This window comes from Rissa tridactyla, chromosome 4, assembly GCF_028500815.1.
Source record: "Rissa tridactyla isolate bRisTri1 chromosome 4, bRisTri1.patW.cur.20221130, whole genome shotgun sequence".
Classification (NCBI taxonomy): domain Eukaryota; kingdom Metazoa; phylum Chordata; class Aves; order Charadriiformes; family Laridae; genus Rissa; species Rissa tridactyla.
In genome coordinates, this window is record NC_071469.1 from 17,979,278 (window position 1) to 17,994,836 (window position 15,559).

Genomic DNA, 15,559 nt, shown 5'->3' on the forward strand with positions numbered 1-15,559 from the left:
TAAAGTGAAAAGAAACAACCAGTAAAGCTGACACGGAGGAGTTGTGAGGAAGAAGTAAATTTACAGGCAGTCCTTATTCCTTAGCATCTAGGCTATTTTTCTCCATTTCATCCCATGTATTCAAATTTATTTCAGCTCATTAATATAAAGAAGTCATGTTTACACTTTGGGAATGAAAGCATACATTGTCCGGCTTTCCCATGGCTATTTATCTTTCTTGCATTGCAATAGCAAGACTTTTGTTATGAGTATCCTGTAAAAAACACTTCATTCTTCCCTGTGCTTATCCTAAGATAAATGGGAGAACAGGGAAAAGTGAAGCAACTACTTTCACCACCATGGCCTCTCCTAACTATACAGGAAAACCACTTATTCAAAGCAGAGATCAATTACTAAATACCTTTTAAAAGACGTGCCCGATAATACTAGTTTTATTTTACAAGGTAGGTGCTAATCTCAGTGGTGCAACCGAATTTTATTCTGGTTAATCATTTACCGTCTATGGGACACTTTACTCCAGTTCCTGTCCTAAACTCACACGACTTTCCCATGCCACTGGTGGCTAAAATTCAGCAGAATACAAAGTCTCTTCTACACACCACATGGCTTGAGCATTTGGGAGGGGTGGGAGCAGGAAAAAAGAGGCACCATATAAAAAGGACAATGACAATGAAGTCTGCTTAACAAACAAATGTTGTGCTCGAGAGGCAGAGACTGCAATCCCAGTGAACACACAGAGCATTTCATTTTAGCATGCAGAAAGAAGCATCATCAGATTGCACTTGTTATGGGGGACGGAGGAAATCAAAGATACACATGATTGTTATTTTCTTAACATTGCAAGACTGCTTTTCTTCCTTCCTTCTGAAACAGCATTTGTCCTGAAGCCAGGTGCAACCAGTACACCTCACAGCTAAAGGCAGTTGATGGATTGGATCTGGCTCCCTATTACTGAGTTTTGGATCATTAAGTAGACAATTTTAAATTAAGCTGTATTGATTCTTTTTTTTTCTCCTCTAAGCAGGTCTCTATTGAAACATGAGTAGCTCATAAAAATATCCCTTTTAGCAGAGGAGATATAATTGATAAAAACAAACAGAAGGCATGACTAAATAATTGTTTAAATATTTAAGATAACGTTGAACTACAACCAAACAGGGTAAAACTTGAGTTCAGTCTTATGCCTCAAGTTCCCATTTGTAGGAAAAGACAGAATGATGGCCTCAATCTCCATTATAACGATTTTTGCAAAGTGCTTGGTAACACTCTGAGAATTATGTTGACATATATGCACACGTAGGTGCACAGATAAACACACAAACTTGAACATCATGTAGCTTACTGCACATCAGAGACTTACCTGACAAAGAACCAGAACAAAATTCCCTTATTATTTCTTGATTCAGCTGTGGCAACAGACTTCTTTTTCTTTTATTAAGTATCTGGATGACATTTTTGCCTCTGCCTCCCCAAGTTTTCATTGATAAAATTATCAATTCAACATAGGCAAGCACCAGTTAAAAACATCTATAAAGTTTCAGTGTGAGGAGGAGGAATTACAAAGTTAAAATCCACTTAAAATTCTTACTTTATTATTTCTTTTACATCAGAACAAAAAGGTACTTAAAAAATACATAGAACATGCATTTGTGGATTTTTTTCCCCCAAAATTTACACAGAAATGAAAACAGGTTACTAAGCAGTAATCAGAGCTTTTAGAAATATGTAAGTTACATGTACAATCCATCCTGTAGATACACAGGCACCTCACCATAAGCTGAGTAACACTGCAGCTTTGTTGTATTTGGCAAGCAAGCCAACGTGGTGTTCCCTCTACTCAGGACACAAGTATATCTGATGAAAGGTTTATCTTTCCTTTCAACTCCCTATCAAACACAGAATTCAGCACAAACAAACTTTTGTGGGAAAGGGAGTGGACACAGTGGAATTTCAGCATCTCAGAAGTCTTCAGCTGACAGTAGATAACATTATTACTCATTGTTACAAATGGTTCTCCATAAACACTTTCAACTAGCAACTTCACATACCGAGTCCTACCCATAGGCAAAACTCAGCATCCTTCAGACCAACAACAACCACAGAACCACCTGGTGAAGTACCACACAAGCTCTAAACATAGGTGCAACAACACTGAACTTGATAAAGGTAAGGACGCTGCTCCAGGTCACCATTTGACAGGTCACAAAAAAGGTGACATTAAGACAGTCAGGTATGTTGTATTCTAGTGAATTTCGACAGCAGAAGCACAGTTCATGTCTGCAGTCTTGTTAAAAATCTTAACATACTGCATTAACTGCAGAGAGATTACTACGTTCTTCAATCTTTCAGCTTCATACAAATGACCCTGAAGATTATTGAGAAGGGCTGAGTTTATCTGCCATGGAGCATCACGCAAGTGCATGCCACCACGTGTCTGTGACAACCAGGCAGTACCTGGTTAAGGCAACTCCTGCACATAGGTACATCTCAGCTGGAGAAGGACTGGCCACTAGCGAGTCAAAGGTCCTGTCAATGAACCCTAGTGACTGAGCAAGAGACAGGGCGATTTTGTCACCTGTTCACTATTACAATGCAACTCTTGATGCTAGGCAACCTGTCTCAATGACCCCATTAACTCGCTGAATTTCAGGGACAAAATTACTACTGTTAATACCTTATAGATGGCTCATGGACTAAGGAAAAGCTTAAAAGAGCCTCAAAAATAGTCACATGCCATAAGGAAACAAGTACTGCTCATTAAATGACCTGCTGGTAAAACGAGACTCAAAGGCTGAGAGACACAGAATGCCCTTCTTACAGATTTTCAAGGGCACAGCTATCACCCATCACTTGTGGATGAGATCATTCAGCTCTGTTAAGTCCTAGATGGGTTGCCATCTCCTTTCATGCTGAAACTAGAAAGTTCTTGCAACAAAATCCGTCAGCCCTGAGATACAGGAGAATCTATTGAACAACGTGCTCAGCTGCGAGTCTATCTAGCTCTTACAAAGAGGCATACCAGAAAAGGGGTGGGAGTAAACATAACACACACAAATAAAAAATAAAAAAAATATAAGAAAGAAAGAAAGAAGCACTCTGCAGAATGACAGAAATTAAGCTAATTATTTCTGGCACCTCTGTCCAAGATACAGGCATCTCATATTTGCTATCAAGGGTAATAAACTAGGCCATACTAAAAAAGCTGGGTAACTACTTTGAGATGGAAAAAAACAAAGTAGGGAACAGTAGTGAACAATGCAGACCCAACTTCATGCATGCTACCAGATCGGGGAGAGCTCTAACAATCAAGATGCTCTCTAAACTTGCCCATAGTAAGACTGAGGTACAGATCCACTTCTCAAGAGATAGACAAAGCGTGCAAGTCTTCGCTTTAGCAGCAAGGCTGTCACTGCTAAGGATTATGATGCCAAGAGAGTAAACAGAAAGGAGACATTTCCTTTGAAACCCTGATACAACTGTCACTTTTCTTAGCTATGTGAGAAGAGCCACCCACCCACCACAACCTGCTAGATCTCCATCAGCCACTCACTGTTAAATCAGCCTGTAAATTCAGATATGGTGGATTCAGCTAACAATCTATGATACATAATATTTCATCCCAAAGATCTTTGCCACTTTCAACAGCAAGACAGAACAACCTGGACGAGAAAGGAGCAATTCTTGTTATCACAGCAACAATGCATTGAAAAGTCTTAAAATTTGACTCCATCTTGCTGTAAGTGCATTGGAAGGATCAATAGAGGAAGAACCTAAACCTATCCTTTGTGTAGCCATGCAGCTAAAGCCCCCAGAGTCAAAGGAATCTGGCCATCACAGGTAGTGCAAAGGCCAGAAGATTACCTGCAGGGATGCCATCAACAGCAAAGACGCAGGGATGTGTAACAAACCTGTTCTCAAAAAACTCATAGCAGGTTTTGGATTGAACTAACATGAAAGGAGCAAAGGTACTTCACAGGAAGAAACATAAAGGCTGGGGACAGAAAGAGCCCCAACCCTCTACCTTACACACACACGCCAAATGCACGAAAACTCAAGTGCCACAAGGTTCAGAAGTCGCCCAGCTCCCAGGATCTGCACGTATTCCTTTCACAGCATGAGTGCAGAATCCTGAACACCTGTCCCACGGCAGGATCAATTACACCTAGATGAGCCCTGACAAACATTCATCTAGCTTGTGCTTAAAGCCTTATGGGGAGGATGTTCTGCAGCCTTTCCAGGCAATGCAATGCAGTTCATTGCTCCACTATCCTTCCCATTTGACCAGAGAGATTCAGAATGTGCTTTAAAGACCTTTACTACTTATCTAATTCATCTGAAAATGAAGAACAGATTTTTTCCTCCTACCTAGGGTAGTCTCTTTTTGAAGACTTCAAGTCATCCACCTTCCACTCTCCCACTGTTATTCTTTACGCTAAGCTATCTTTCCTCAGATCACAATATAATGTTTTCTAGTCCTTGGGTGGCTCTTATTCTTCCATTTTCCTCCCATTATTCTCCTGTTTTTGATTGGTCTACACCTTTGCTGAAATACAGTACTGACAGTTTCCATTTCCCATCCACACAGTACCAATTTCATCAACAAACCATGTTCACAAAGGAAGCATCAAGAATCTGATAAAAGATATATATATATGGCAACATCTGGTTTTCCTCTAGCCACAACCCCATTTATTCCATCACAGTCTGAGTTTAAATTGACAGATTATTGGGGTTACGACCAATCCATGTTGACTGCTAACATATGTTGTATAAACAGACTGATTTCCAAGTGCTTAGAAATAGTTGGATTACTTGGTAGGTAGTTTCCAGCAGGATCCCTCAAGAGAAGCGCATGTCACTTTGCATACATTATTTCAATAATGAAAAACATAGACCACATGCAGGTTTCCTGAAATGAATGCTGTTTTTCTGAAGAGAAAGGTATTTGATATAAAACTTTTCTCAGAAAAAGGAGACCACCTCAGTAGAGGCTAATGGCTAGTATCAAAACCTGCTTGAATGCTATCTACACTATTTTGTAGAAGATATATAGGCTAGTGTCACTTTACTCTTACAGATACTATCTACTGAAAATTTCTAGAGATTTTGCTGTGCTTATAGTACATGACATTTTTGCACAGTCTACTCAATTTTCCAGTCTCACTTTACAGTGAGACTTGGTGAATGTATAATGTTTAATATTAAAGTCACACAAAAAAACCTGCCACAGAAGTCATCAAGAGATAGGCTCAGTGTTTGACAGAGTGCAACAAGCAATTCACATGCCCAAGGACCAGCATTAACACAGTACAGCTACAGCCTCGCATTTGCTGCAAAACCTGCAGAATCCGAAAGCCTTGTTTTCTCCCTCATTCTTGTAGCGTTTTTCTCATTTTCATGGTTCAAACACATAGTTGTCCGAATAAGATCATGTCATAATAGTAAATAAAAGCTACAAAGAGCTGTCTTGAATGAACAGAACTATGAAGGCATACAACTAACATGATTGCGTAAGACATAGATGTCTGTGCCTGTCACGCTTTATATACCGTTAAAACAGGGAACTCAGACTGTCTAGCGCCAGGATGCTGGATAACCTGTTGATATAGAAAACATCAAGTGAGCAGGTTTATTTTGTGTGAAGTGCTGAGATAATCCATTATCAATACTTTCTGGGTCATGGATAAGATAACAGCATACAATCGCATGAAGTTTACTCACACTATGGATAAAGCAATACACATTTATTTATTTACTCATCATCAGGTTTGACTGCATTTCAGTGTCTTCTAAGACTGGATTGAAAAACAAACAAATCAAATAATCTCAACTAGATCTAGTTAGGAAGAATATGAAGGAAAAAAAAATTTAATTATTTGCCAAAGATTGTAAAGGACAGATAAAGTCCTTGTTCTACAGAATACAAACACCACTGATTCTTAACACCATCAGCACAGGGCGTTCTCTTTTTTTTAAGCCACAGGATGGAAGATCTTTCCACTTGTCTCTGTTCCCTATCTCCATTGCCCCGCACAGATAATTGGGCAGAGGCACCTGAAGGGTGTACGAATGAGATTAGCAGCAGCAACTATTTCCTGCATCCATTCTCCTTTGCTCTACTTGTCAACATCCTTACAGGAGATGAGGGACCTTTCCTTCAGCTCCGAGTTGGACTGTGGTGCCCTCAAGGGTTATTATGAAAAAGAGTCTAGCAAATTCCAGCCCATTTTAAAATGATGTAATTTCACTGGCAAGGGGATAGCTGCTGCAGGAATAAACATATTCTTTGAAAGTAATTCCTTACTTCACAGAAGGAAGATACTTTTACTACAAAGGCTGCAGCCTTTATTGTACTAGTGATGAGCAAGGGTTCTGTAATCTTTGCCACCAGTACCGTGCCTCTGCTATTAAACCTAGTGTCTTTGGAGGGAATCCAGGGAACAAACCTGATGGATGATTTACATTTTGTTCTCGTACCGTGACTCAATTTTCTTCCCTATCCAACCCATATAAAATAACGTAATATTAACATTGCAATGAAAAAATATTGTTAAAAATTGAAAAAAGTTAAACGTATCCCCAAAACTTCAGGGAATACATTTGCAGAGGAGGCTAGTGACTTCTGAGCATGGGAGCTACACATATCCAAGATGGTGCAATTTTCTTCTGCCAGTTCAAGACTGCTGCCTGACAGTGAGCAGCTTATGGCCACCGCGAGCAGTCTGTGGTCTAACAGAGGGGACAAGTCTCTGTTCTTGCCCAGTCTAGAACACATGCAAGAAGGGAAGGACAGAGAGAGGACCATTTATTTTTAGAAGTCTACAACAAAACTACTGGTGAGATGATGAAAAACCTGGGTATATATGTTATGTATTTTAACATATTTACTACGGGCGAGAGACAACAGCCATATGGACAAAGTAAAAGTTTATATAGAATTATCACCGTAAGATGCTTAGTCTTTCAGAAGGAAATACCTTATTTTAAATAAAATAATTTTAACTGAGTTCTATGCATCCTGTGAACAATGTCTGGCAAGTAATTTTAATAGCCCTAACTTTGGAGATGTGTATACAAGTTTTTGTCTTTACCTTTTATCTTTACTAGTTGCTCCCACTGGAAAGAAAATATCTATTCACATAGTGAAGTTAGACACATGATGATCATTTCTTGCAGAATCAAAACAGATATTACTACTTTCCTATTATTGCAAAAGAAAATGCATGCTGTATTTTTTTCACGGTGTGATAAAGTAAAGCTAATAAATGATAAACAAGACCACAACGTGTTAGGATAAACAAAAGTAAAGATTTTCTACTATTTCAAGATCTTAGTTCACCAAGAACTGTATATTTCTTATTTGAAGTAGGCACTAGTCAAGTTATATAACAAAGCATTTACTTATTAAATAACCCTTACAGAAAGAGGTACGCAAAAGAAAAGGGATTTTATAGTTAGGAGTAAAACCTTTCAGTTTTCTATTACAAATGACAAAACTGTATTGTCAAACAACACAGCATAAGTCCATTGGCATTAGTGAAACATGTGTGAGATTTATCTTCCTACTGAAAACTTTAATATGAAATTCAAACATCAGGCTCAATATTTGCAGACGCAGAAGCTTAGAAGGACACAGAAACCCTGTCCTAGTTTTATTTTGGTTAACATTTTTCATAAAATATTAAAACATCACATTGATTGTGAAGAACATATGAGAAAAACTAGAAATACCTACTCTAGGCACGTTGCTAGGAATATCTAAAGGCCACCTAATGATTTGCAATATAATTTCCTATTTCTGGTAGCTTATAGCTTTCAAAAGGATAAAATTCCAAGGCTGCAGTTTCAGTAATTCCTTGCATAAAGTCCCGTGTACAGACACGTTCTTTTCTTAAACTCAAAAAGGATTCAGCCATTTTTGATAAAATATGCATTCGTTAAGTTACACCACTGGCAGTTCTTACACTTAAGCAGTTCACAGTAACAACTTGCTTTTCTCATAGGCAGGCACAGGGAAGCCAATGACTTCTTAAAGCTTAGAACAATGACTATTTTTTATTGTAATTTTTCCAGGTGTTGTAAAGTGGGGGTGTTAAGGGAGGAAACTGCCATCTAAGAAATGTGGGACAGTACTTTTGGTTTTCTGTGGGGTTTTGGTGGTGGTGGTGGTTTCGAGTGGTTTTTTTTAGTAAAAAACCAAAACAAAACCCAAGTACTTACACTATACCTACACACTTACCCAAGTTCTGCTTTGCACTCTGTAAAATTTCTTACAGCTCCTTGAACACAGAAAACAGCTGTTACTTCACTATTCTGTACCATGAAGCGGGGAAAAGGGGAACATGAAAATCCATGTGTCCTCAAAAATTGATCATGCCAGACAAGGCAAAAATTCACGTCAAGCACCTCTCTAGTTCTCCAGGTGTGCACAAACTGGTGGCCAAAGAAAACTACTTCATTTAGAGCAGCTTTAGAATTTCCTATTAAGAAAAAAACCAACCAAACAAAAAAATTGCTGTCTAAAAACATACAGAAAAATTAAGTTTGACTACTTAAGGCACTGAACACTTCCTCTGTTATTATATATACACACATATATATCTTTCTGGAAGGAGGTAAAATACAGTAGCTACTAACACAGTAGAAGCTTGCAAATATATGCGCTCTCCCACTATCATTACTGGCATTATAATCGTTCTCACAGGCCATTATGCCAGATGAAGCATGACTGTATGAGCAGAGCTAGTACCTTACCTAGAAACTCACTAATCTACACATTCTTCTTCTGTAACTCAGCCTACCCATCAGGCTTATTTGCAACTGGCAACTTTCCAACGCATTTGAAACTTGTGTTGGACCTCTTGGTTACAGGCAGAAAACACCTTGCCCCCAACAAGACATTATTTTCCATCTGGAATTGAATAAGCAAGTGTTCACTGCCTTTGTGTTCACCACTAATGCACATTAAACAATCTATTAACACACAAAATTAATGAGGTACTGCCAAGTTTAAAGTCAGCAAAGCACTGTGCCTGTGCATAGTTCACTACAGCATATGTTGGCACCGTTGTGTGTAATACATCCAGCACTCAGGCATTTGGAGCTCAGCCTAATTAGTTCACTGCAATTGAATCTCAACTCTAGCCTTGATTCAGCTGCAATGAAAGTTTTGAAAGAGGCCTATCCACACAGCCTTGCACGTTTTTTCCCTGGCACTCGAAAAGCCAGGGCAAGGAAGTGTGCCAGAATTGCCCAACCAAGCATTTGACAGATATACAGAAATGTGAATACTGCATTTACTGGTTTTCTTAAGATCATTCATGTGCAACTTTTAAAGGTAGAATAATTCTTTTCCGGGAGGAAAGCAAACTCCAGAGAAGGACTTGAAATGTTACACTGGAAGGATGACAGGAAAAGAGAGAAGGCCTGTCCCCAGGAAAGCCTGCCCAAATCTAATACATTTATAACTTTTATGTGTGCATTCCACAGAGTTGTTTCTCTACTGCATGCAACCTGTCTCCACTGAGCATTACTGTTCAGAAGTTTACATCTTTCTGCTTCCACCAGTTACTCAAAAACCTAAATGTCAGTACAATTACAAAGTGTTTTTTGCCCCACTGAACTCCCTCCCCTCACGCAGATTCTGTCTCTGCCACTAGGCCACAGGTCAAGATGAGACTCCACAAGGTTTTTTTTCAAGTAGCCGACCATATCACACTATCTATTTCAGAAAAGAAACTGAATTTTCATTATTATTGCTAGAGATACTATGTGCCCTCAAAAGGCATTTTAACTAGAAGATACCTAGCTTTTCGCCTTCCTTCCCCTTCAACAATCAAAATACATTTGTACAATGATTTCATGCAGCAATCATTTAATGTGACAGATGATACAAAGATAGTAGTTTAGTCAAAGTGACTTCCAGGAATTAATTACTAGTGGTTAACATTGAGAAGATCTGGTTTCCAATACTGCTTTTCTTTCTGATGACAGCCAATTACTAAATAAACCTGGATAATTTTTTTCTTTTCATTTTTAGTCAATTATGCAGTTATTAGTATCCGCGTTTCTTATCCTGAGAACTTCCACTGTCCCACTGTCACTCCTGAGGTCTTCTTGGCAGAGGCTTGGATTGGTCTCAGTCACATGACAGCCAGAGAGTCCTCAGCAAAAATGGAACTTCTGTCACATTACAGATTGGGAAATATGGCACAAGGCAAAAGTGTAAAGCTGTATATTGGCCAGCCCAAATACTATCTCAGTCACACAAGTCCCAAAGAAGCACCTTCATGTCATATTGTAGCTAAGAGGCTGCACTGCAGCATGCAGCAGGGAAGGAAGGAGCAGCAAAACCTTTACATCACTTCACCTCACCTGTATCAAAATCTGCCAAGACTCAACACTTCATTTACCTGTCTGATCAGCAAACAGGGCTGACTCTGCAACAGCAGCTCCTAAACGTTACTGCACTGTCTTACATTACCACCAGCTACAATAAGGGACAGGCAAAGGGTCTTCCCTCCTCTCTGGGAATACGTGAAGTTGGCTCTCCAATTCCTTTTTATCTCCGATAAAAGTGTTAGCAGGCATATTGATAGATACACAGTGCTAGGTTGCAAAGATGTCCACTCTGCTGCAAATCAACACTAGACTGTAAAGTAGGGCTGAGGAAAAAAAAAAAAGAGGGAAAAAAAACCCCAAACCCTACAAATATCGCCTTGTTTCCACTTCATTTTTCCCAATGTTAGTCCTTGAGCATGTGTGCAACCTCAAAGATCTATGTAAACCACTGCACAGCTGTACCACACCATGCTCTTGAAAATGCAAAGGGACAAAGTGGCAGATTCCTATTATTACAACTGTATCTGGTATGAAGGAGTGGGAGTACCGGGCTCCAGTAGCACAAATAAATACTAAATGATAGTTGTAAGCAACAGGAGCTCATAGACAATGGCCATATAGAAATAAAACAAACATTTGTTCGCACCAGCCTCTGCATGACAAGAAGCATAATGTCTCTCTCAAACATGCCAAAATAAAGAGGCCATTTTGACTTCAACTAAACTACCTCAGTCTTGACAAGACAAAAAAAAAGCTAAACCTGGGTCTTCCTGAAATTGACTGCAGTAGAAGGAATATGACTGTGATTTAATAATTTTTGTTTCCTTCCTCTTAGACATGCCATGCTTATTTTGGAGGATTTAAATCTGCTTTTTAAAATAGAATGATATGAACGTCTGACTCCTAGCCACAAAAATCTCTAAACATCCCAATGTTCACATCCAAAACATAGTACTTTGTATCTTTTGCCCCTTTTTTCACTCAGTTTACTCAGTCTTAAAGAAAACTTAGTCATGTGTGAGCACATGCACACACTTATTTTACGGATCTTTTTCCCCCTCCCTCAACCGTTTACACAGCAAGTATGAACCAGCAGGTTTAGAAGTATGTTTGCAGTACATTTGGAAACATGACAAAAATGGCATTTGAAGTTGGAGTTATGCTTCTTCCTCACAGTATTGTATGTAAAGAGCACTATGTAAACACTGCATTGCCTTTAATAATTGATTACTGTAAGTCCTGATGCACACGCAACTGGAATATTCTATCTACCCTTGCTTCTTATCTTTGCATGCGTACACAAGCAGCCACACTTCTGAGACTTTGCCTGTTTCTAGCGACCAGTCTCCCAAATCTCAACCACTGGCCAGTCCGAGCTTATGTAAACATCTTGAGATTCGAACAAACTCAATAACAATCATTGCTGATTAAACCAAACCTATACAAAGGCAAAGTAAATTGAACCAGGTACACTCATGCAAAGATAAGATAGAAGCTGATTATCTTGCATGGCAAAAAGGAGAGCTGCCATACCGGAACAGACCAATGGCCCATTGGCTTCCGAACTGTTCCCTCTGGTAACAGCCAACACTTCAAAGAACGTGGGGAGTCAACATGCAGTGTACGTTGCCAGAAGTCATTATTTGCCATACCGAGAACAAGAAAAATCACCAGAAAGCACATAAGTTTCTTCAGGCGTATTTTAAGATGGTTTATTTTAAACTACTTAAAGAGGGTGAGAAGAAGCTCTTCCCTCATGCACTTAAATCTAAAATAATTTTTTAAAATATCTGAAGACTTCACTTATTCTTCACAGTCATTTCCAACACTGGGACAGTCTCAGGATTCCAGCAGGCCACTATGAGGACAGAATTTAATCTTCTTTTGTCCCTCCACCTCTCTTCACATAGCCTGAAAACTTGATTCGCTAAGGCCACAGAACATTTCACTTCTCAAAGCCACTATCCCAAGGTGCACTACTATGATAAGTGTGATAAGATGCCCTAGCTCTGTCTGAAGGTCAATGAGAACAGTGGCACTCAGTCATTTCCTCACCTCTGACAGCCAAGGGGGATTTGGAGGCTCTGACAGGATAGCTCTTGCTTGCAAAATCCAGGTTTCCAAGCAACCACCAGTTGTGTTCGCAGAAGCCATGCATGTAAATCTTCAGCTATCAAGTACAATTTACTTGCACTGGTAGAATTAAGTGTACATATACTATATACTTCATATATTTAAATGAAATTTGATACAACATCAAACCAAATCACGTAGCTGAAATAAAAGCTTCTATCAACTCCAGTAGTACTTTTAGGCAGCTTTTTTGAGTGGTAAATTAATAGCTGATTCCCCATTCCCTCTCCCCACAGAGACTATTTCCAGAGCCTATAAAAAGCTAGTATAAATGGGGTACAATATTTCATTTCTTATTCCACTCACTTGAGATGTTTCTGCTCTTTGGTCTGAGCAAATAAGACAAATCACAGAAAAGACCCGTGCAGAGTTCAATTGATTTAATCAGCAACTGTGATATCCAATTATCCTGGAAAATTAAAGATATCAACAAGAGAAAAAGAATATATATTTTGCATCTTGGAAAACAGGTATTTCAGATGCCTTTTGAAAGAAATAACAATTCAGAAGTAAACAGGTCATTGGTCTGATCTAGGACAGCAATCCTTTATTGCTGTAGAAGGTAACCAGATTCCAACCTTTAGATCAAGGGGTACACAAGGGGCTTTGCAGCACACCAAAACATAGAGCTATTTAAACAATATGAAACAAACATACCAACAATAGAACCTGTGATTAAAGCTAAGTGTTCAACTTCCCTTTTCCAAATATTATAATTATAATATTATAAATATTATATATTATTATATATATAATATATATTATATATATAATTATAATATTATAAACTGAGGAAAATCAGTTCTGAATATCAGTTCTTAGCTATTAGTATTCTAGATACCACTAAGATTCCTGAGCAGGAAAAGGGTGTGACAGGCAATCAGTAGATGTAGCTCTTATCGCTTGATAAACAGTGTTTCAACAACCAGCCAGAGACACAGATCCAGGACGAGTTACATTGACTACTCCAGGAGTTGTTTCTAAATTTTATCATTTCAGCGCATAATTAAGAACACAGCCACATACTCTGCACAACACAGAACAGTGTGATAGATAGAAAATAAAGAAGCCTGCAGTGCTCCTTGCTCCTGTCTGTGGGCTATATCTTGGCCAGGACCCTCTTCTCAGCTTGGGTCTTTATGCACCAAATTAACACTCCTCTACCCTTTCTTTCCCCTCTGAACCTTTAAGACAGTGACCGAGACCTCCCAGGCATCTGAAAGCCCCCAGAATAAAGCAGGAGGTAGCCAGGAGTAGTCACAAAAAGCCAACAGGCAAATGACATCAGCCTTTTAAGCTCATTTGGCAGGAGAGACAACCATCAGGGCCCTTGCACGTCACAAGGTAAAGCCCATCTTAGCTCTCTATGAATGTCTGTTTGTCTGCTGACAACAAAATAATCAAGTTACTTCCTCCAGTGGGAGAGAAGTGCAAGCATGACTGGGTGGGGGGACGTAGGAGGTGGTGTCTTATAAGTCTGAGTCCTTTTTAGCTCTGCAGCTCATCACCTGTAACCAACTGCTTGCAAAAAGCTATCAAACCACATGCCAAAATCAGTTCCCATGCCTCCTCCAAGAGTAGAGGCTGAGACACAACAGCTTCTCTGGATCAGACAAACCATCTGCCTTGTCAGTTGATTTTAGTGAGAAACTTCTGCTTTGTAGCAACTATTAATCCACCAATACTCAGCACCTGGCTGGCAGGGGCTGTACTCAAAGGGAGCATTCCTGGATGCAGCAGAAAGCAAGCATCCCAGGAAGTTGCTGTGGGAGCTCAGAAAGAAAGAGACTCGGAGAGGTATGGACCAAAGGTCAGTAACCGAAAACATTATTTAACGGGCACAAGAAGCGCAGCCTTATCTACCACATAAATAAGAAGTTGGGATGACTGAGGGCAGTACAGACTCAATTCCCTCTGCTGGTGGAAATCAGTGAGGCTGCCTAAAAAATGCACACATAATACTTGCAGATTGCCTTGCAAGAAACATATGAGGGTGGTAGTAACCTCTTCTGTCTCTTCAGAGTCCTAAGAGAAGGAATTTGCACATTGCTTAGTAAGAGGCCTGAGAATATTTACTGCCAGTGTCATTCTCCATTGCATCAGAAGAGCTCTTCTGGGAAGAGGGGAAACGCTGGGGCTAATGCTTACTTACACCATGGATAAGTGTGTATTGGGGGGGAGAGACAGGCAATGACTTCCCATACATATTACAATCTCTTTCCTAAAGTAGAATTACAAAATCTTAATTCTTGCAGAGATAGGATTAATCCACACTGCTAATACTTGGGGGGAAAAAATAAATTAAAATTCAGGTTAGAATCTTAGGTAGATAAAGGGATCTAACACGGTTTTGGGCTTCTTTTCCATGATTTTCCTAGGCCCACCATTAAGGTTTAGAGAAGATTAGTTAAGATAGTGAACACAATTTATTGTCCCTTCTATATATAATTTCAGACACCTGAAGGAGGCCAGAAATCATAAGAGATGGGTGCCTAAAACTCCTTTCTGGAGGAAAAAAAAAAAAATAGAATGCCTATTCCTAAAAGTGTTTTACGTTGTTCAACCACAACTATTGGACACTTCGTAATTATGGCCATTAGCTGCTTTGTCATCTAATGGCATTATCATAACACTAAAGAGAACGGAGCCCACAATTATCTGAGCAGCTGCACACAGTCATTTCCTAATTAAATACATTCAGATGACAGCTGTTTTCCCTCCACTAAAATGAAGTTGATACCACTTACCTGACCACCTAAAGACTCCAGAATCCTCAAATGTGGAATGTAAGCACTTTGACTTAAAATACCAGTTACTCAGAAATAGAATTTAAAATCAAACTACAATAATTAGATCATAAAAACTGATTTTTATCAAAGTCTTTTGTCTTAGGATTTTGACCATAAAATGTCTTTACCTCTAGCTGTAATAATAAGCGTGTATATATGTAGCATATGTATATATAGACGCATATGTGTGTTTGTGCATGCATACAATAAACAGACACCACGATTCTGCCTGACCTTGTTACCTACATTGCTCAAGCGTCACGCAAGCCTTCCACAACATCTCGATTAAAAAGCAC

At 39.2% G+C, this 15,559-nt stretch overlaps 1 protein-coding gene across 4 annotated transcripts in view; it reads right to left on the reverse strand.

Moving 5' to 3' along the window:
* The window catches only part of KCNQ1 (potassium voltage-gated channel subfamily Q member 1), a 363,171-nt gene that overhangs the window by 346,224 nt on the left and 1,388 nt on the right, over positions 1-15,559 (reverse strand). The gene's annotated exons all lie outside the window — the stretch shown is intronic.